This window comes from Coenobita brevimanus, chromosome 1 (genome assembly GCF_032717465.1).
Source record: "Coenobita brevimanus isolate Jiangsu-jjx chromosome 1, ASM3271746v2, whole genome shotgun sequence".
In the NCBI taxonomy this organism is placed as follows: domain Eukaryota; kingdom Metazoa; phylum Arthropoda; class Malacostraca; order Decapoda; family Coenobitidae; genus Coenobita; species Coenobita brevimanus.
Genome location: NC_136954.1, coordinates 59599963 through 59623469, shown reverse-complemented (window position 1 = coordinate 59623469; position 23507 = coordinate 59599963). Strand labels below are relative to the sequence as shown.

General features: G+C 41.3%; 1 long non-coding RNA gene across 1 annotated transcript in view; it reads left to right on the top strand.

Moving 5' to 3' along the window:
- The first annotated feature begins 4209 nt into the window (after window positions 1-4209).
- LOC145404985 (uncharacterized) overlaps window positions 4210-23507 on the top strand; it is a 67123-nt gene continuing 47825 nt past the window's right edge. Inside the window, exon 1 of the long non-coding RNA XR_013898258.1 lies at window positions 4210-4257. This is a non-coding gene — a long non-coding RNA (uncharacterized LOC145404985). The remainder of the gene's footprint in view (window positions 4258-23507) is intronic.

Here is a 23507-nt window from a genome sequence, read left to right as displayed (position 1 = left end):
CACACACACACACACACACACACACACACACACACACACACACACACACACACACACACACACACACACACAGAGATAGATAAAAACCAGGTCGATAGATAGACGTAATCCTATACCAATATAAAGTGACATAGGTAAGAGTAGTACGAAATCAGTACACTTTGAGCACATTCTGGGTACATATCACTTCTTTGTTTATCATGCACACTTTATCTACTTGCTTATGCACTATGAATTTATCTACTACTGTTTATTTTACCCTGGCTATCACTTAATATAATACTACTACTACTATCACCCGTCCTCCACAACTACTACCTCTGCTACAATAACAGCTACTACTACTACTGTTGCTACTTTCACTCCCCCTCCTCCACTATTACCATACTACAAGTACTACTACCACTACCACTACAACTACTACTACTACTACTACTACTGCTACTACTACCACCACCACAACTATTTCCTTCCTCTTCACCTCCAAAACAAAATGGCTGCCTTGAAAGAAATGAGGAAGGAAATTTTGCAACAAGGGCGAAAATTATGTCGTGGAGAGAGAGAGAGAGAGAGAGAGAGAGAGAGAGAGAGAGAGAAAGGGGGGAAGGTAAGAAGAAAGGAAATCATGAAGAAGGGAATGAAAGGATGAGGGATGGAAGGAATGGGAGAAGGAGGGATGGAGGGGATGCAGGACGTAGAAAGAGAGAGGAAATAGAGAAAAAACAGTGTACAAAAAGAGAAAGAAAGAAAATAAGAACAGAAAAGGGCAATGAGTGCAGGAAGGAGAGGAGGAAAATTGAAGGAAGGGAGAAGAAGGAAGACAGAAGGAAATGAAGGAATGGGAGAATGAGAGAATGGATGGAGAGAAAAGTGAAAGGTGAAGGAAGAAGGGGAAAGGGAAAATGAAGGAAATAAAGTAGGAAGGAGGAGCGTGAGAAATAATTAAAGAGTTGGCAGTGTTGTCTAGGGAGGGAGGAAGGGAGAGAGGGAGGGAGAAAGTGAATGTGGGAGGGAGGGAGGTAGAGAAGGTGAGAGTGAGGGATGGAGGGATAAAGAGAGGGGAGGGTAGAATGGAGATAAGAAAGGGAGGGAGAGAGGAAGGGAGTAAAGAAATAAAGATATGCGAAGGAAGGAGGGAGGGAAAGAGGGATTTGGATGGAGGGGTAGAGATAAAGGAGGAAGGAAGGGAAGGGAGGATGGAAGAATTGAGAGAAAGGATTGATTGCATAGAGGGGTGGAGAGAAGGGAAGGTGTGAAAGGGGAGGGAGGAAGAGAAGAACGAAGTGGGGATGGATGGAGGGAAAGAGCGATGGACAGAAGGAGGGAAGAAAAGCAGAAAAAGAGGAAGGATACAGAAATTGAAGGAAGCAAAGAAGGAAGGTCAGAAGGAAAGACATGAGAAAAATAAGATTGAGTGAATGTGTTTGAAAGGGAGTTGGAAAATAAAAAAGAAAAAAAAGAAAAGAGCCACAGGAAGCGAGCAAGTGAGAGAATGAGATAGTGAAGGAGTGTGAGAAAATACGAGTGAGACGCCTTGGTCATAATAGTGTGACTGATAAGGTGAATGTCTAATTTTGTAGTCCGGTAGTGGTAGTGCTGTCAATGGTCTGGGCATGGCAAACACACACACACACACACACACACACACACACACACACACACACACACACACACACACACACACATTTATATATACAGATGCACAACACACACCACTCACTTGATGTAGTGCTGCCTACTTCTTCCTTAGCCTTTATCATTCTTTTTCTGTGCCTCCCCTCCTCTCTTCCTATTTCTTGCATCTTTCCTGTCACTTCTTACTGCTTTTCTTTCCTTTACAGGTGGCTTTACATTGAGTGACAAGCCAAATGGTTTCCTGTAAGCCAAGAAACCATTTACAACGCTGGGTGGTAACCATATAACCAAACCATACGTGCTCCCTACGTGTGAACAAGTGAGTTGGTGGAGGGTTAGTGCCCCTCCCCTTAAAACAAATAACTCAAAGTCAAATGGCCACCTCTTAAGGGATTATGGTGTCTGGCAATAGATAGATAGATAGATAGACAACACACACATATTTACCCATATTTATGCACATATACACAAAAACATACACGAACACACATGCTCAGACGTAAAACAGACGAAGAGGCAAAGAGACAAGAAAGCACAGAAAGGCAAAGGAAAGTGTATTGAAAACATGAAGGAAAAAAAAAAAGAAAGGATAAACGAGTGAAGAAAAACAAAGTGGAAAAGAGTGAGAAACCTAAGGGGACGACCGAATGTGAGTCAGTATATGAGTGAAGGACATTGTGAGCGAGTGAGTGAGTGAGAGAGAATATCTGAGAGTGAATGGGTGAATGTGAACCAGGGAGTGAGTGAGTAGGCGAGTGTGAGAGAATATTTTTTTTTTTAGAGTTAATGAACGAATGAGAACCAAAGTGAGTGAGTGAGCGAGTGTGTGAGAGAGTATTTTGAGTGGATGATTGAGTGTGAGCCAGAGTGAGTGACTGTGAGAGACGATGTGAGAGTGAAAGAATGAATGTGAGCCAGAGTGAGCGAGTAAGTGAGAGAAGAGGCATGTGAGAGAGAAACCTTGGCCACTACAGTGTGTTCTGACTAGCAAAATAGGCCTCTGTTGTCTAGTTTAATAGCAGAGGGACTAGTGAGGGTGTGGGCATGAATACACACCCACACCCCACCCTACCCCACCCCACATCACCCCACCCCGCCCCGCCCCGCCCCGCCCTGCCCCGCCCCGCCCATCATCTCCCTCTCCTTACACCGCCATCATCATCATTGTCATCATCATCGTCATTATCGTCTTAATTTTCGTCATCATCATCTTCGCCGTGATCATCATCGTTGTGTCATTATTATTATTATTATTATTATTATTATTATTATCATCATCTTAATTTTACTACTACTACTACTACTACTACTACTACTACTACTACTACTCACAATACCTTTCTCCTTATGTATTATATTTAAGGTTGATATTTGCGTTTATTTTCTTATATAACTTGAAAAGCTTATTATCTTTTATTGACTTTATGAGAGTGAAAAAAAGGTTAGGCAGCAGATGGTGAAGAAAGGAAAGGAGATAGAGGGTGAGGCAGGGAGAGTAAAGAAGGGAGGATGAGACAAAGACGGTGAGATAGGAGGTGAGGCAGGGAGAGTGGCAGGGATGGTGGGAGAGAGGGTGAGGCAGAGAAGGTGACAGGGAGAGTGAAGCATGAGGTGAGGCAGGGGGAGGGTTAGGCAGAGAGGATTAGGCATGGGGGGAGGCAGGGGTAGGTATGAGAAGTAAGGTGTTAAGCAAGAGAGTATGTAAGGCAGCCTAGGTAATGGGTGAGGCAAGACTAGGCAGACAAAGGGTGAGGCAGAGGGGAGGGAGGGGAGAAGGGAGGAAAGAGGGAGGTAGAGTGAGGGTAGGGAAGGGAGTATGGAGTCAGGGAAGAATTTTATGGAGAGGTAGGGAAGGGGAGGAGGGAGGTGTGGAGAGAGTAGAAGTTGAAGGGGAAAGAGGAGGGAGGGAAACAGGGGAGGGAGTGATGATGCAGGGAAGGTGGAGGAGGTAGGTGGGTAGACTGGGGAGGCAGGGAGGGGTGCAGGGCTGAGGTTAGGCAGATGGGTATGCAAGGATGAGGGGGGATAATGTTTTGGCAGGGAGGGAGGGAGGGTGGGATGTAGTATAGAGGGAGGGTGACAGGCGAATAGGGAGAGGATGGTAGGTATAGAGGCATTAAGGTAGGTGGAGAGGGGAGGTAGGTAGGGAGGGAGGGAGAGGTAAGCCAGCTCGGTGCAAGTGTACTCACGGACACAGCCAGCGAGACATAAGGGCGCCAGGAAGATCAACGTACCATGCAGTTTTCACCCTTAAACTAGAAAACCTAGAGACGGGAATGGCGTGCGACCCATGTTCCCTCCCGTTATTCGCACGCATGCGTCATGAATCCCTTCGAGCAAGTTAGGTCGGAATTCCCTACGTTGTAAGGGGAATTTTGGCGCTTTGGTTGGGTGTTAGGGAGGGTAAGGATGAGGATGGGCCACAGGGAGAGGGACGCATCGCCCTTACTGCGGTGTTATGGTTGATAAGGGCGAGAGGAAAGCCCTAGCCGACGAGCCATTGAGCCTTACGGACACGGGGCTGACTGGGAGGGTCGATCACAGCTGAGCCAACCGTCGGGCGTCAGTTGAGCCTGAGATAGTGCGGTGGGATGTTGTTGCTCCTGCAAGACGCCTCGTACGGTGAGTACACTTATTACCATGCATTGCCCGACCTGCCTTGTGCTACCCAATATAATTACATCAAATAACCCATGGAAGTCAGCCCGTGCAAACGTCCAGAACCCTGTCAAATCAACGTTTAATCCCGGAAACGTTGCATGCGCACACGTTTGACAATCAGCTGATCGCGCTGGCTGGATGCTGCATATTTCCTGACTCCCCCCCGACAAAGGAAACAAAGGCACATTTTCCGATCCTCCGCCGCTCGCCATACTTACCCACGCCCGATATTAATCCCGAATTTTTATATCCCCGCCTTAGCCACCCCACTGGATTAAAAATGGCGGCAATCTGGAAACAGTGGGCTAAGATGGTGTGTGTGTGTGTGTGTGTGTGTGTGTGTTTTGGAAGGGTGGATGGGATTGGGCATTTTGTGTGAGTTTTGGTGGTATTTGGAAAGGTTTTGTGTTGGGAGAGTCGAATGCCGTTCTGAAAGATTGTGGGGGTGATGTTGAAATAAACCAATGCATTTTGCGATATCGTTATTATTGATCGATTTTTCGCAACGTGATAAGGGTGTATTTTGAAACTGTTGTAATGTTTTGAGAGATTGAGATGATATGGTTTTGTTGGTGATTATGTAGAAATAAAACAGTATTCGCTTATGTGGTATGCTGTGTACTAATCGATGTTTTTTGGGGGGAGGGGAATATCTGTTTTGAAATGGATTAATTCTTTCATTGTGCCTAGAGTTTATGTACTGGTGTTTTGAGATTGTTTTGATGTACATAGACAATTAAAACAACACATTATTTATTAGAGTATTAAAACGACGTATTGTAAGAGAATTGAAACATATTATTTATTCTGTGTATCTGACTCCTTTTGAGTGGTTTTGAGACATACTGAAAAATAGTAATTGATCTTTTGGAATACAGTAGTTTGTTTATTTCTGGAAGATGTAGGAGGCTGTTTGGAAGTAATCTGATGAGGTTATGATATACGTTTATATTTTGATAATGTTTTAAAATACATTGACGGTATTTTGAAGAATTTGATGCTATTTAGGAGGTAATATAATGCAGTTTTGAGGTAATCGAAATAAACTGGCCTTGAATTTGACTCTGCCATCTTGTTTTTTGTTTTTCTTGGAGGGAACAATCCTGCTGACATCTGGCCTTTGGTTCCTTCTTCCTTGCTCAAAAAAACAAAAAATGAAAGTCTAGATGGAACATTTAAAAAGTCTGTATAGTTTGAAAATGTGTTGTGTTGATATACGTACGGTACTCTGACACTGCAATCTGATGTTTGGAGATAATAGAGTGCAGTTTTGAGGTAACCCGATGCAGTTACGAAATTCCATATGCAACATTTGAAAATCTATGTAGTTTGAATATGTTTTGAAATACGTACAATGTCGCTACTTGTGAAGAATTTGATACCGTTTGGATATAGTGCAGTTGTAAAGTAGGCTAATCCCATGGTGTTTTGAAAGTCTAGATGCAATATTTTAAATTTATATATATTTTGAAAATGTGTTGTGTTGAAATACGTACACTGACGCAACTGTGAAGAATTTTGATGCCGTTTGGAAATTAAATACTGCGGTTTTCAAGTAATCCGATGCAGTTAAGGAATACTAGACGCAGCATTTGAAATACCTGTGTTTTATTGAAGGGATATTGACGTCACTTGTAAGTCAGGAATATTAATAAGGGTTGGAATGCTGTTTGGAAATTATGATGTCGTTTTGAGGATCCCCACCCTCCCCTCCCGGTGAATATTAATTGTGTTTATCCCCATCAGTCCGAGAACATGACTATTTATTTATTGATTTTATTTATTTATTTTTTTCATGGAGGGGTTTGAGACAGCTTTCATTAACCCTTTCAGTTCGGTGACGCATTTCAAAAGTTTATCTTGCTACTACCAGACGATTTTAATTTAGTCGTCTCTTAATGGTACTAGACGATTTCCCTCAGCTTAGGAGCGGCGTGGTAGTAATGAGATCAACACTATTCATTTATTTTTATTATTTCCTCGCTACCTTCAGACGATTATATTTATCATTGGAGAATTTGTGAGAGAGAGAGAGAGAGAGAGAGAGAGAGAGAGAGAGAATAAAAGACGACACTAACAAACATTAAACAGACTATAGCGAATAAAAATAAGTTCTCGTTGTGAAGGGGTTAAACAGAGACTGGCCACCTCCCGCCATTTTTGTTCCTGAGTCACCCACTGGTCCATTGTGATCATTGTTTAGGCCTTGGGAGTGAGATTGTCTTGTGAGTTATGTTCTTCGTTACAGTATCTGTCAAAGGTTTTAGTCACCGCAGGAGAGATTATTATTATTATTATTATTATTATTATTATTATTATTGTTGTTGTTGTTTTATTATTATTATTATTATTATTATTATTATTATTACTACTACTACTATCTGGGGGGATTGGAGCCTTTGTTATAGTCCCTTGGAAATATGCTTTGCTGAATGAAATCGTCTGGTAGAAGCAATAATAAAACTAAACCCTTCAAGCCAATTACCTTATTTGTTTGGCTACCGTTAAGCGACTCTTTATTTATTTATTTATTTATTTATTTATTCTACTCTTAAGCAACTGTATTCAGGTTAGGGAGAGAGATAAGTGTGAAGGTGTTGAAGGAGAGTATATCTAACCCCTTCAGTACAGTTAGTCTCAAAGCAGAAAGATGAGAGAGAGAGAGAGAGAGAGAGAGAGAGAGAGAGAGAGTCATTGGATTGAAAGGGTTAAGGCAACATGCTATACTCTTTCTTCCTTAACTTGGACCAGATTTGTTTTTTTTTGTCCTTTTGTAGCTTATTTCACGTAATTCAGTAACTAAACAATACTGTACTACATCTCTACATCCTTTCCATAGCACTTCGTGACCGGCATTATTCATGTACCGTAGCTCAGTGGCCAAATAACACCATACTACACCTCTGCATCCTTTCCGTAGCACTTCGTCGTGACCAGCATCGTATTCCAGAGTTAATCTCTTGCTATATACAGTAATACATTTCCACATCCTTTCCATAGCACTTCTTCGTGACCAGCATCGTATTCCAGGGTCAATCTATCGTTACGGCACAGCATTCGAGGTAGATAGATAGTGTTCAGCATAGCGTTATTAATGGATCACCCTGTATTTGTCAGAAAAAATATTCGTAAGTTTTTGGATATTCATTTTTTTTTTTTTTTTTTTTCAATTTTTCATCGCCAGCTCTTGTGTATTGTCATTTTTTTTTTTTTTTGCATTTTATCACGGCTGACAACTTCCGTGTTCATTGTTTTCTTATCTGTCTCGTGTTCCGCCTCTTATCTCCTTAATTAATTGCGTGTGTTTGTTGGCTGCTTGTTTTCTTTTTTCCTTCATTAAATATTATTAGATTAATTATTTTGTTTTTTCTGTTATCGTTTTCGTTCGGTTAACTTTTTTATAACTTATTCCAACTATATTTAATGTTTACTATTATTATCATTATTATTATTATTATTATTAGTTATTATTATTACTGTTATTATTATTATGTTTTACTCCTACTACTACTACTACTAATTATTATTATTATTATTATTATTGTTATTATTATTATTTACTACGGTATTAGTGACGAAGGGATAAGGAGATGCAGTAGACTAAGGCCTATATTCTTGTCGGTTATGTAAGCTCCTTAACACCTCTTCCTAAGCGATTTATTTTGGTTATAACATCTTGCCGTCCTCTGTATTACTTAAATCACTCTAATATCACCATTCTCTGCATAAAAACTTACAAAAGGATACTAGCCAGATGTACCCAAAAATAAATTGGTGAGGAAGAGGTGTTACGGAGCTTCATTAACAGGTGAGACTACGGGCCCAAGACAGAATCGGACAGACGGAGTGGAGTGTATGAGTGAGGGAGTGGAAGGAGGAGGAGGAGGAAGAGGAGGAGAAGAAGAAGAAAAAGAAGACGAAGAAGAAGAAGAGACCAAATACAGTGTGAAGAAGAGTACGGTATGTTAGAGTGAGGGAATGGAAGAAGAGGAAGAGGAGGTAGAAGGAAGGAGAAGAAGAAGCAGACCAAGTACAGTGTGAAGGAGGGTGTGTGAGAGTGAGGGAGTGGAAGAAGGAGGAAGAGGAGGACGAGGAGGATTAGTAGAGGGGCAGTATATGTTGAATTCTGTACGGGCCACTATACAAAGGTCATTAGGCCCTTCAGCACGGCGTCTCTCTCTCTCTCTCTCTCTCTCTCAGACGATTTTCTTATTCACCTGTACAATAGACTCAACGTGACTGAAGGGGATTAGACATAACTTTAATTAACTTCTACCATTACCTTAAGATTCCTCCTAGGCTGAATAAAATCGTCTGACGGTAGCAAGAATAAGAAAAAAAAAAGATACTTCCTCGGGTTGAAGGGATTAAAGATAGAGGGGAAAAAAGAGATGTATTGGTGAGCTTGTGGGGAGGGGTTGGATCAGTGAATGGAGAGGAGAGTCAAAAGTAGTGAATGGTGAAGTGCCCTATAATAAATAAAATAGAGAGAGAGAGAGAGAGAGAGAAGAACTAGATGAGCGTAAAGTTAGACATGGTTGCCAGAGTGAAATGGAACCCAATATATTTTCCCTTTTTACGCTAACTTGACCTAAAATTGTCATCCCTCCATCTTGAATGCCGAGTTGTAACCATAGATTGATACAGTATGATGCTAGTCACGAGGAAGTGCCATGGAAAGGATGTAGAGCCGTAGTCTTGTATTATTATTATTATTATTGTTTGCCACTGAGCTGCGTGAAATGAGCTGCAGAAGGGCGGAAATCTGGGCCAAGTTAAGGTGATAGAACTTAGTGTAATCCAAATGAGAATACATAAGGCTGGAGGATAGAAGAGGAAAGATGGGTGAGGTAGGGGACGTGGTGAAAGAGGATATTGTGGGAAGGACCAGTAGGGTTGTGAAGAAGAATGAAATGATGAAAATAAAGAAGTGGTGTAAGAGGATGTTGTAGGAAAGGCCAGTAGAGATGGTTCAAGTTCTTGGAAAGTGAGTGAGGCAAGCGTTCAAGACATCCCATTGGCTGGTTACAGGGAAAAAGTCTAATGACTACTTTAACCCTTTGACCAATAGGACGTCATTTTTATTTTAGTCTCCCTGCTGGCGGACGATTTTCTTCAGCTTTGGAGATTTTTTTTTTTTTAATGGAAAGATAGATTTTCGAACTGGAGGGACTTTTTTTTCGAAGTGGGAGAGAAATTTTCGAACTGGAATGATTTTTTTTTTTTTTTTTTTTACTGGGGGAGGGCATTTTGGAACTGGAGGGATAGATTTTCGCGAACTGGAGGGGTTAGATATTGCGTTTATTATAAGGCATTTCTGTCTTCCCAAAGTTGAAAAAAAATCGTCTGGTAGTCCAAGAAACAATAATAATAATAATAATAATAATAATAATAGTAATAATAATAATAATAATAATAATCATGGGTCCCTCTTTATCATCAGTAGCAATAGGGCTGAAGGAATGGTTGATCTACCCCGGGCATTGCAAGGCTGTGACCTGATTGAATTATGAATAGGCTATGCAGGGCCAATACAGCAGTGACGTAGGCTAAACAGTTCTAAGAAAATGTTAAGGAGGCATATTCGACTACTCTCAGTATTAATATCTTCACTACAAGGGATATATCAACTTTTAAAAAATCGCTTAAAAATAAAAAAATTATAGTATCACGGTTGCTTATGGAGACGGACCTTAACCCCTTCAATACGAGAGGTGTCTTAAGATGAAATAGTTTGGTGGTAACAGGAATATAATACACGAAAGTCGGCAGTGTACAGATTGGGTTTATGGAGTGTTCGTGTGTGTGTGTGTGTGTGTGTGTGTGTGTGTGTGTGTGTGTAAAGTGTATTTTTAGTGAGGGATTCAATGCATGGGGTGGATAGAGGGAGGGGAGGAAGAATGGATAGCTCTGAGGGAGGTAGTCACACACACACACACACACACACACACAAAGAGAGAGAGAGAGAGAGAGAGAGAGAGAGAGACTTAGTCGTGAGGGTAACAGATGAGGAAAGGAAGGGAAGAATAGAGGAATTTCCAGTGAATGGGGGGGGAGGAGGGGAGGGGAGAGAAGGAAGGAGGGAGGGAGGGAGGGAGGGAGGGAGGGAAGAAAGGAGGAAGGAGGGAGGGAGGGAGGAGAGAAAACAGGAAGGAGGGAGGGAGGGAGGAAAGAAGACAAGGAAAGGAAAGGAGGAGAGAAGGATCGGGAAGTGAACAAAGGAATGGAAGGACAGAAGGAAGGAGAGGAGGGAGGGAGACGGAAAAGAATGATGGAAAGATTTTTGGACTGGGAGGAAGGGAAGATAGGAGGAAATGGAAGGAAAGAGAGAAACAATGAAAGAAAAAAGTGGGTCATGATGAAAAGAATTAAGGAAGAAGGAGATAAAAAGACAGAAAAACGAAGTAGAAAGAAGGAGGTCAGGAAATGAATAAGAGGGAGGGATAGACTGAAGGAAGGGACAAAGGTGAGATGAGAAAACTGAAGGAGAGAAGGAAGGAAGGAAATGAGGAAGGAAGACGATATAATTTTCTTTATAGTGTATGATATTGAAAAATCCCCCCTCTCTCTCTCTCACACACACACACACACACACACACACACACACACACACACACACACACACACACACACACACACACACACACACACACACACACACACACACACGTACACACATTTGCACTCCCGATGATTACAGAGACACGAACCTCACAGCTCACATGCCATCATACACACACGCACACACAACACGCACATACCCGCGTATACTGTGTGTGTGTTGCATGTACGTAATTATTGGTAGACCAGATTTTAAGCCTCGGATCTGGGTTTCGTCCTTTTTATTTATATGTTTATTGATTTGTTTACTTATCTGTTTATTTTTATTTTTCCTGTTGTCATATTTTTTCGCCTTAGGACAAATTTTCGAGGTGGAGGTGTTGCGTATAGGTGCAGCCAAGGCGGGGGGGGGGGTTCCAGGTACCCTCCCTTGAAGAGAATAAACCAAACGGGAAGTTAGTCATTTATAAATATTTTACATAATTGATAATCATATATTTATAATATGTATGTATATAATATGCGTTACGGTATTAAATAGTGTTTCCTGAGTTGCTGAGTTGCTTTGCTGTTTAACTGTTTGAAACTCGATTCATATTATTATTATTGTTGTTGTTTTGTTGTTCTTATTAGTAATATTGTTAATCATCCTGAGAATATTACAGTACTTTCCGAGCAGCTGTATCTCAAGAATAATGACAACCAAAATTCAGTCCCCCTTTAAAATGATAATAATAAGAGATAAATAAATAAATAAATAAAATCCTGGCCGTTGCCCTGGTGTGAGATATAGCCTAAATAAACCCCTTCAGTACGAGGGGCCTGTCGTTCAGCTGAATAAAATCGTCTGGTGGCAGCAAGAACAAAAAAGAGAATGACGTCATGCGAATTCCAGTGGGATGTTGAACCCGGGGCCAGGGCAGACTGCGGCGAGGTGAAGCTTTTTTTTTTTCTCTCTCTCTCTCTCTCTTTCTTCTCCCTCTCTCCCTCTCACTTGTCACATGATTTCTTTCAGCTCAGAGACACCTGCTGCGGCGGAATGCGGTTAACTGAATTAGATAGTATAAGCTGCGGAGACAGAAAAATGAAGGAAACTGGATAATAAGAAAAAAAGAAAGGATACAAGGAGACACCTGAAAACTTGCAGGGGAAAAAAATGTATTGGGAAGAGGTGTATAAAAAAAAAAAAAAGGCGAAAGGTATATAAATGTGAAAAAGAAAATATTTGATTGAAAAAGGCAGAAAAGGCCAGACAAATGAAATCCACAGGTAATATTAGGAAACAAAGGTGTGAAAATTCTACGAGGTAAACGCATCACATTTCAGGGTCTAAATTTCTCACTGATGTGTTAAGTTTGGGGGAGTATACCTGTAATATGAGGGAGGGTGGCGTGGAGTGGTGGTAGGGATTATGGTGGGGAGACTTACCCTAACTCCATATGTGTAGAGGGAAAATTGAGAGGACTTTACAGCATCGAGAGAGAGAGAGAGAGAGAGAGAGAGAGAGAGAGAGAGAGAGAGAGAGAGAGAGAGAAACATGGCTATATTCTTGGTCACTGGGTCGAGAGTCATTATATCTGCATGGGGTTTGGTTATGGCTGGTGATTCTGTGTAAGTTTATGTGTATTTATTCTTTATCGCCGTCTTATTATTATTTAATGGGTAACAACAGAATATATGGGTACAGAACAAGGGCAGCTTGGTGCTATAATAGTCTTTGTCTATTTCAGTCGCTGTTTCTAACGTTACTAATATCATCAAGGAAGGAGCAAGAATAGAAATCCAAAGGCGTCAGGATAACCTTTCTCCCACACACACACACACACACACACACACACACACACACACACACACACACACACACACACACACACACACACACACACACACACACACGTCTTCCGATAAGTGTTTTTTTTATAATCTTGTATCTGACCCCATCCCCCCCCCCTGAGAAATCTTAAATAAGCTGAATAAAATCGTCTAATAGAAGCAAGAAGAAAATAATAGAAGGCGTCCTCGTATTTACATCACTGTGGTAGTCTGTTTGTTTTATAAGTCTTTCATTGAGCGGGATAAATTCGTCTGTTGGTACCAAGAATGTAAAAAAAAGAAAAAAAATATAAAGTTCTGTGTATTAAAGACAGACTAACGATACTTTCTTTTTTTTTCTTTCTCTCTCTCTCTCTCTCTCTCTCTCTCTCTCTCTCTCTCTCTCTTTTTTTTTTTTTTTTTTTTTTTTTAGTTGACTGTCCGGTGGTGCAGGCAAGGGTATTCATTTTGACCTTGATGGGGGGAGAGGTGAATAGGGGGATGGGGAAGGGGGTAGGGAGAGGGGGATGGGTAGGGGGGTAGGGATAGGGGGATGGGGAAGGGGAGGGAAGAGGTTGGCTGATGGGGAAGAGGAGTAGGAGGTGAAGTGGAGAGGGGTAGGGGGAGGGATGGATGGAGAGGGGTAGGGGGAGGGAGGGATAGAGAGGGCTAGGGGGATAGATGGATGGAGGGGGTAGAGGGAGGGAGGAATGGATGGAGGGGGATAGGAGGAGGGATGAATGGAGGGGGTAGGGAGGGCTGGCTGACTGGAGGGAGGAGTTAGTATGGGGGGAGGGGGTCGTGGTGGTGTCCCGTTGCCTTGCTCATGACTAGGGTGGGGTGGGGATGGGTGGGGGTGAGTCAGGCAACCAGGGGATTTCCTCCACCGTCAGCCGTCGATTGGCAGGTGGTGTGGCTGCCGTGTCACCTGTATATAGGCGACTTATCCGTGTGTGCAGGCGGTTTGAATACAATAGACAGAATCTGGAAACACGAAGAAGGAATGACAAAAGTACGAGAATAAAAATGAAATAAGAAAGTACGAGAATAATAACGAAATACGAAAGCAAGGGAACCATTAAGAACCAAGGAAAAATGACATATATTATTTTCTCTTCATTCAAATCATCGAAATTTTTCAGATACAGCCCACGAGTAAAATATCCACGCGTACTGGCAATCGCTGTCTCGTCTTCAGTGAGGTAGAGCCATTCCCTCGACTGCAGAGTTTAATAAGGCTCGTACACACATACATACGCACTTTCACCTCCATAAGCTATTCACACACATTATATCCACGCACACACGCAAAGTTCAGTCTTCATACACGCTCACACATGCACATACCCACAGATTTCATGAAAGCGAAAGACCAAGCCAAATAGACGCATTCGAACACAGTGCACCAAGTTCCGCTCAGTGCACTTCTGGGAATGTGTTCGAATGTGTGGCTTACCGACTACGATCATTATTAAGCTCAAGCCCAAACCAGAGTAGTGTATTTAGATGCATACCCTTTTGTGTAACGTAAGAATGTGTTTGGATGTGTAGATGTGAGAAATTTAAGCGGAAGTCTTGGCCGTGTGCACGCATACGAACGCAGGTATTAAATTTCGTACTTTACTTTCCTTGGTAATAAATGAGTGTGCGTTCGGATCCATACCTGTGTGACCTCGGGTGGGTTTTTATTTTGACGCCTAATATGTTTTGTGATGATAACGATAAGTATATGATGATGATGATGATGGTGATGATGACGATAATGATGATAATAATGATTGTGATGAAGATGATGATAATGATGATGCCTCTGGTCATATTAAACCTCGGTGTGGTATCATTCTTATCACTATTAAAAAAAAGAAAATAAAAAAAGATTTCTTATGTAGGGATGCTGCAGAGAGAGAGAAAAAAAAAGGAAGAGCAGTATTTGTTTTTCTTTTTTGAGAATTGTGATGGTACGATATGTTGATAATGATTACGATTTAATTAGTAAATCAGAACGACAGCTAACTTGTATGAAAATTATAAGACTTTACCATAGTAAAAAAAAACAAAAAGATGTTTGAAGAATTATCCATACGATGAAAGAATTGCCCACCACTTATTTAAATCCTCTCCTCGACCTTCCATCCATTTAATTCCCCTCCACGTGTCTGCCGATCAGCTGATATTACGTAAACACTGAGTTGCGCGCGAAAATCCCTCTTTGCACAACACGGAATTACAGACTATTTAACTTTCCTGACGATCGTATTTACATAATTTAGTAAGTCAAATTCATGTTAGGAAACCGTTTAAAGGTTGATTAAAAGGCAGTGAGCTTTAAAATTAAGTGTAGGTCACGAAGCTGCTGTGTATTTTCAGTGGTAAATATGGAGGGAATTAGTTGCAAATGGAGGAGGAGAAGCAGGAGGAAGAGAAGAAGAAGAAGAAGGAGGGGGAGGAGAGAATTCATAAACTTTCTTGAGCTTAATTCTGTGTAAAGTTTTTGTTACTACTCTTCCAGTTACACCAAACTGAAGTGAACAATATCGAGAAAAATACAAGCAAGCAGAATAATTGATGATAATATTGAACTACGGTTGAGACTTGTATATCGTAAAGATTGATTAAGTTCCGCATCTTCTTTATTCGCAAAAAATCGATTGTTTATATATTTTTTCTTAATGGTGACTCATGCAGGTACCATGCACTTCATAAGCAGAGTAATTTACATCATGAAGAAAAAAAAATACAACGAAACAGAATTACTTAGGATAATATTTAACTGAGGTGGAGATTTTTTACTTAAGAAATCTTAAGGTCCTTCCTGTAATCTATAACTTTTTTCTTTTTACTTTCTTCTTCACTAAAAAAAAAAAAAATTACAACCAAACTAGAGTGAATTATAACGTAAATAATACAGCCAAACAGAATTATTCATCTTAATATTAACTCTTTACCTGAATGAAGACGTTATGGTAAAAACTGGTTCTTCACTTCAACTTAAGTTCTCTTTCTCTTTCTCTCTCTCTCTCTCTCTCTCTCTCTCTCTCTCTCTCTCTCATATTATTGCTTAGGAGGGATTTTTTGAACTGGAGGGGTTGGATAGGCCATCAACCCCTCCATCTCCAGGGACTTAAATAAAATTGTCTGTTAGAAAAAAGAATAAAGCTGTCACCTCTTCTTTAGTGATTTATTTTTGGATACGGCTGGGTAATATCCTTTTGTACGATATTTACGCAGAGTGTAGTGATATTAGAATGATTTAAGTAACATAGACGTCAAAGTGTTATAAGCAGAATAAATCACTTAGGAAGAGGTGTTAGGGAGCTTCTCTAACCAACGAGAATGTGGGACTCAGATACAGAAAAAATCTTGGTGGTAAAGGGGTAAAGATCTTCTATATATACTTGGCCTCAGGTGTTTTGGTCTGTCAGCTGATTTAGGTAAACACAACGTGAGAGGGAGAGGGTTGACCGAGTGTGTGTGTGTGTGTGTGTGTGTGTGTGTGTGTGTAATTCACCGGGTCGGTCAGGATCACTTGATGGTCGTGATCGTCAGCTTTTACCCTCTCGGAAGGGAGCTGAGAGCTCATATAGTCCGATCTAAGGGCAAGGCTGTGACCTTCACACACCCACACACCCGTCCCCTTGCTCCAGGGGGACAGTAACCACCCACTTCGTCAGTGAAACTTTTCGCAACCTGAGCGAGGCGCGAACTCCCGTCTACCAGATGGCAAGCGAGAACGTTACCACTGCACCAGCGAGCGGTGTGTGTGTGTGTGTGTGTGTGTGTGTGTGTGTGTGTGTGTGTGTGTGTGTGTGTGTGTGTGTGAAGCTTGATTTCCTGTTGATCTTTGAATGAGATAGGTAGTGTGTGTGTGTGTGTGTGTGTGTGTGCGCTTGTGTGTGTGTGTGTGTGTGTGTGTGTGTGATGCTTGATTTCCTGTTGATCACTGAATGAGATAGGTATTGTGAGTGTGTATGTGTGTGTGTGTGTGAAAGTGTTTGTATAGGAGTGAAGCTTGCTTGTGCATGGATCACTAAATGAGAAAGTACTGTGTGTGTGTGTGTGTGTGTGTGTGTGAGAGAGAGAGAGAGAGAGAGAGAGAGAGAGAGAGAGAGAGAGAGAGAGAAGGAGGAGGAGGTTGCAAGGTGCGATGAAAGTGAAATTTTTACCATATGTCACTTCTCGTTGCCTCATAGGAGAGGTTTAGGTGAAAGTGAGTGGGTTTGTGATGGAGAGAGAGAGAGAGAGAGAGAGGGAAAATGAACTATAAAGACTGGCGAGAGATTGGAGTAATAGAAATAATTTGAGAGAGAGAGAGAGAGAGAGAGAGAGAGAGAGAGAGTTACCTAAATATACACACCCCACAAAGCTTGACGTCTGTACTACGTGGCTTGGTGTTGCTATAAATAGAAAGTTTATTGACACTACTAATTACAGGTGTTAAAGATTAGGACGTCAGAGAGAGAGAGAGAGAGTAGTGTTTCGTATCTCCCCAGACCAAAGTGCGTGAGTGTACGGTATTACATAGTTTCACAGACCACACAGACCTACCGCACCGTACTTATTGTGTGGTCTGGTCTGGCTATTATTAGAAAGACGTATCTCTGTCTTGCTAATTAGGGAAGTCTAAGAATAGGATGGCACCGAGAGAGAGAGAGAAGAGAGAGAGAGAGAGCAGTGTAGGTGGGAGGTCAATAGTAATGGTATATCACTCCCCCCCCTCTCTCTCTCTCTCTCTCTCTTTCTCTTTGGTTTCCTTCCCTCCCGTAATGCTTGCATGACTCATACTTCCTCCCCCCACTCTCTCTCTCTCTCTCTCTGAAACATATATAATTAAAGAATAAACCTTTCTTTTTATTAACATTAAAACCTTACCACCCAATAAAGACCTTAAGATTATGTAAAAGAAATCCTTAAAACTGGCCCATTTCTCCTTTCAAGACCCCCCTCCCTCCCTTTTTAGGTGTGACTGTGATATTATTAAACTCTTGGATCCGGATATATCAGTTTCTTGTTTTTTTCTTACTTTCATGTCGTTTTATGGAACTGTGAGAAGATTATCCTATTAGAGAAATAAGTGAAAGCTGTAACTCCTCCAGATGATAATGTTTAAGGTAATGAAAAAGGTCTGAAAGTAGGAAGACCGAAATAGGAAAGTCACCATCGTAGTGAATTGAATAAAAAATATCACGAAGCTTCCATTTAGACAAGGCCGGCAGGAAAAAAGTGAGAACCACAGGAAAGGGTGGATTTTACAACTCGTGAGGGAAAGTGATGTGAAACTGAAAGTGCACAGTAAAGTGTGGTGGAGGGACGGGTTCAGTGGTTATTATTTTCGCCTCCTGATCTGCAATTACATGAGTCTCTTTTTGAATATTGTCGTGACACGCATTGAAAGTTGGTGTTTGTAGTATGCCCTGTCACATGTTGGCGTATGTTGGCATTCTGTCTGTTCGCACGAATGATACACTGACTCTTAATATCCGCAAACATAGTCACTAGCTACAACATGCACTACTCCCGCTATAATCCCTTCCTGATTCGTACAAGGCCAGCATGGAGAAGAAAAAAATATATGGCCATTACTCCCCAGCCTAGAAGTACGATCATGCACTGAACCTCATAGAGATTGATGCAGTGACGAGACGTGCTGTGGATGGGTGGTGTCCGCCACGACTAGGATTGGAGTATTAGAGGATAAATACTAACTCATGATTATTAAATATACTCTGTAGCACGGTGTATCTACCACGGTGCAAACCAGTATCCTACATGTGTTGCATTTGTATATTTAACTCTATTTAATTGCAAACTGTTGCCAATAAATTTTGGTCGTTTCCTCCAAGCTTTAGACAAGATCATGGTGTATAATCTACGGTTTTGAAAAATTTGTAAACACTCATTGAAATCATCGTAATGTATGGAAGGCGAAGGTTCAGTTCTAAATGTTCCTCGTGTGGTTTGTTTCTGTAATATATTTTCTGATATTGTTCTCAGTACTCTCCAGTTTCTACATACGAGTATCATTGTGTGTGTGTGTGTGTGTGTGTGTGTGTGTGTGTGTTAGAGAGTAAACTGCTGGCATACGGTAACGAAATATAGCAGGGAGTTATACAAAGCGAGGACATAGTTATATTTCAGTGCTTTAATTATGAAATCAGATTTTTTTTATTTGTTTTTCCTTCCTTTGTTCGTCGTCTGTAAAAAATAAATCGCTTTGTGTTACGATTTCCTGTATCCGCTGTTGTTAGTATACCGAAATTCCCAAGTCTCTTTCTTGCTTTATTTTCTTTACGTGGGGCTTTGTGTGTTGTGATGGCAGTGTTTTTCTGTTTCAGTGCCTGTGTTTTTACTCAGTGTTTTCCAATATGAAGATACGATGCCATGTGTGGATTCTCTCTCTCTCTCTCTCTCTCTCTCTCTCTCTCTCTCTCCCCCCCTTTTCTGATTGCCTGTCTGTTTTGTCTCCCTTCCTTCCCCCCTCTCATCATTTCTCTCTCTCTCTCTCTCTCTCTCTCTCTCTCTCTTCCCCCTTCCTGATTGCCTGTCTATTTTGTCTTCCTTCCCTCCCCCCCTCTCATCATTTCCACCCCCCCCCTCTCTCTCTCTCTCTCTCTCTCTCTCCCCAGTCAATAAACTCGAACAGACTCAGGATGTATGAATGAAGGAGGGAGGGCGGGAGAGAATGGGGGTGGGAGGGAAAGAAGGGGGAGAAGGAGGGAGGGAGGAAATTGTGTGGGAGAGAGAAAGGAAATTACGAGGGAGGGAGGAAGGATGGTGTAGAAACCACCAGCTGAGAGAGAGAGAGAGAGAGAGAGAGAGAGAGAGAGAGAGAGAGAGAGAGAGAGAAAGAAAGAAAGAGAGAGGGAGGGAGAGAGAGAGGGAGCGGGAGAAGGGGAAAGGTGTTGGACAAAGAGAGGAAAACAGGAGGGAGGGAGATAAAAAATTGTGTACCAGGGGAGAGAGGAAGAGAAAAGAATTACTCGAGTGAGAGAGAGAGAGAGAGAGAGAGAGAGAGAGAGAGAGAGAGAGAAGGAGGGGAGAGAAGAGGGCGATGATGATCAAGGAGATGAATGGAAGGAGGGTGAATGAAGAAAGAAGGAAATTTAGACGAAAGTAAGGGAAGAGAGAGAGAGAGAGAGAATTGCAAGAGGGTGTGGGAAGACGGTGAGGGGAGATGGTGGAGGGAGGGGGGGAATATGCTGAGGAAGAGGAAGGGGAGGTGGGGGAGGAGAGGAGGGGGAGGAGGAGGAGGAGATGAAAGAAGAGGGGATGGGAAGAAGAAAGGAGGGTGAAAGAGATGGAAGAAGGAAGGAATAATGAAGAAATATAATAAGGGAAGGAAGAAGGAAGGGAGGAAGGATGAGAGAGGTGAGAAACACATGTGAAGGAAGAAGAGGAAAATAGAGTCATGGAGGAAGAGAAAGGGTAAATGGAGAGGGAAAAAAGAAGGAGAGAGGAAATGTGGTAGGTCGTGAGAGAGAGAGAGAGAGAGAGAGAGAGGGGGAGAGAGTTGTTATACGAGTAATGATTTTGGACAGGTTCTAGGAATTCTCTCTCTCTCTCTCTCTCTGGGGGTGACCACAAGAAAAAATTCTGTATACTGTATTGGTGTCCCTACTCAGTAACGACCCCTGCTTCCACCACACACCACCCTCCCTCATAGCTCTCCTAGCCCGTTCTGTATCTTTTCCATCTACTCCAGTCATCATCATCATCATCCCGCCTATACCCTCTGTATTTTCTCCGTGTGTGTGTGTGTGTGTGTGTGTGTGTGTGTGTGTGTGTGTGTGTGTGTGTGGTTGCATCTCCATATCCTAGCTATTTTTGTTAATATTTCTGATTGTGTACAGCATCATCATCATCATCATCATCATCATCACCCAGACCCTCATCCCACCATTATGATTTCCGTCTGTAGGATTCAGAGACAGATTAAAAGGGTAAATAGGAGGCTGAGAATTGCCCGGCAGGTTTAGATCACGTCGCTATTCACTCACTAGTCAAGCTTTGCAATTTATCAACCTCCCCCTCCCCCCCCCAAAAAAAAAAAAAAGTAGATTAGACTGAATGAGAGAATGACGAAAATTGATATATATAGAAAAATAGCAGGTAAAGAATAACGATAGTGAAGATATAAATAGAAATAGCCGATAATAGGGACGGTAATAGGATAGGAGTAGATATAGAAAATAGCTCATAAAACTAGCGATAATTGTAGGCTGTATGAATAAAGATAAAAATTCCCGATAGAAATAATGTAAATAATAGCCGGTAAAAATAATAATGGTGTAAAAATAGCCAATAGAAATAACATAAAAAAATAGGCGATAAGAATTAATGAAATAACAAAAAAATAGGCGATAAGAATTAATGAAATAACATAAAAAAATAGGCGATAAGAATTAATGAAATAACATAAAAAAATAGGCGATAAGAATTAATGATAGTGTGAAAATAGCCGATAGGAATAATATAAAAAATAGTCGATCAAAAATAGCGATAATATGTATGAATAGATAAAAAAAAAAAGCCAAGAATTTGCTCCATGAGTACGATGGCTGTTTCCTAAGCTGAATAAAATCGTCTGGCAATAATGATAATAATAATAATAATAATGATAATGATAATGATAATAATAAAACAAAAGCCTGTTGAAGAGGATGGCTATTATTTCCTATCCTTTTCACCTCGTAGGCTTCTATTGGTAGCAGTAATTAAATAGATCGTTGGCCTGAAGTGGCTGTATAATTTTTAGCCTCTGGAAGGAAAGGTAAAATCATAAAAGACATGTAACAAAAGCCACATCTTGAAATATTTATGTCACCCAGTTCTTAAGAAAATAGTATGACGGTAGCAGGAACACACACACACACACACACACACACACACACACACACACACACACACACACACACACACACACACACACACACACACACACGATACAACTTCCAATATAAATTACCAGTGTTTTAAACCAGCCCACCTCCCAAAAAAAAATCGAATAAACAACTAAATAAATAAATAAAATAAAGAAATCCGGCAACAGTGTAAGTCAGAAATATTGGTGAAGATAAAGCCTTTGAAGATTACCTGGTTTAATATTTTGATGATTACTGCAGAATTTAAGGTCAGAGGTCAGGATTGGAGTTTTACAGATTTGACCCTGTAATGCTGATTTTATGTATTTTTTGGTATGTGGAGAGAATGAAGGAGAGATCGACGACGAGAGTGTATGTGAGTGAGGAGGGTGAGAGGAGAGGGAGACCAAGGATGAGCTGGGGGAATGGGGTGGTATGAGCTGGAGAAAGGGCAGCCTGATGACAGAGTGACATGGAGGCGATTCGTGTGTGTGTGTGATATTATTCAGCCAAGGAATGATCTCAAGGTGAAAGAGTAGGTACAAAGGGGGGGTGGGGTTCATAGCATGTGTGTTGCGGGGTCGGCCCAGTCTGCTGGTATGGGAAGACAGATGCTTTGGCTGCCTCCTGACATTACTAATCGATAATCGATCATTCAATCATTGACGTAAGAAAGCAAACAGTTTAAGCCATGAAAAGGCGCGTGACGTGGAAATTGACGTAAAATAAGCACACAGTAAAGCATGAAAGAATTTATGCTATAGAGAAATGCGAAAGAAGATTTGTGGGAAATGACAGAAAAAAAGAAAATACCAATCATAAAAATATTTGTGGTGTAGAAAATAAATATACTAAACACGCAAGCAGTGTGAAGGATGAAAAGATTTATGATTTAGAAGAGAGACATTAAGAACCAACACTAGACACCATGGAAAGAATTATATGGAGTGTAGGAAATGATGAAGGGTAAACATGAGTAACGCTGACACACAAACATACAAAGGGTAGAATATGGACCATCTTGTATATCCTTCTAGCCTACTCCTGACGAGACCTGGTGGGAACAACTCTATCAGGTATAAGTGTGTCAGTGGTGGGGGAAGACGTGTTATTGAGGTTAACTACACAGCCTACTTACGTAACTCCTTCCGACCAGTGACTTAGCCTATTTTATCTGCCTGTGTGCGGGAGAGGGACGCCTTCACGTGGTGGCACTGATATGGCTGGGTGGCCTAGCTGTCTGGTTATGCAAATGTTCCCCAGCTCATTCCCTATCCCCGAAAAGGATGATGGGCCGTAGGGGTTAACTTCAGTCTGTAGTCCACTGGGTTCACAATTTAGGTGAGCCTACTACTACTACTACTACTACTACTACTGCTACTACTACTACTACTACTACAACTACTACTACTACTACTGCTGCTGCTACTACTACTACTACTACTACTACTACTGCTGCTACTACTACTACTACTACTACTACTACTACTACTACTACTACTACTACTGCTGCTACTACTACTACTACTACTACTACTGCTACTGGTACTACTACTGCTACTACTACTACTACTACTACTACTATTACTACTACTGCTACTACTACTACTACTACTACTGCTGCTACTACTACTACTGCTACTGCTACTACTACTACTGCTACTACTACTGCTGCTACTACTGCTACTACTACTACTACTACTACTACTACTACTACTACTGCTGCTGCTACTACTACTACTACTACTACTACTGCTACTACTACTACTACTACTACTACTACTGCTACTGCTACTACTACTACTACTACTACTGCTACTACTACTACTACTACTGCTACTGCTACCACTACTGCTACTACTACTACTACTACTGCTACTGCTACTACTACTACTACTACTACTGCTGCTACTACTACTACTACTACTACTACTACTACTGCTGCTACTACTACTACTACTACTACTACTACTACTACTA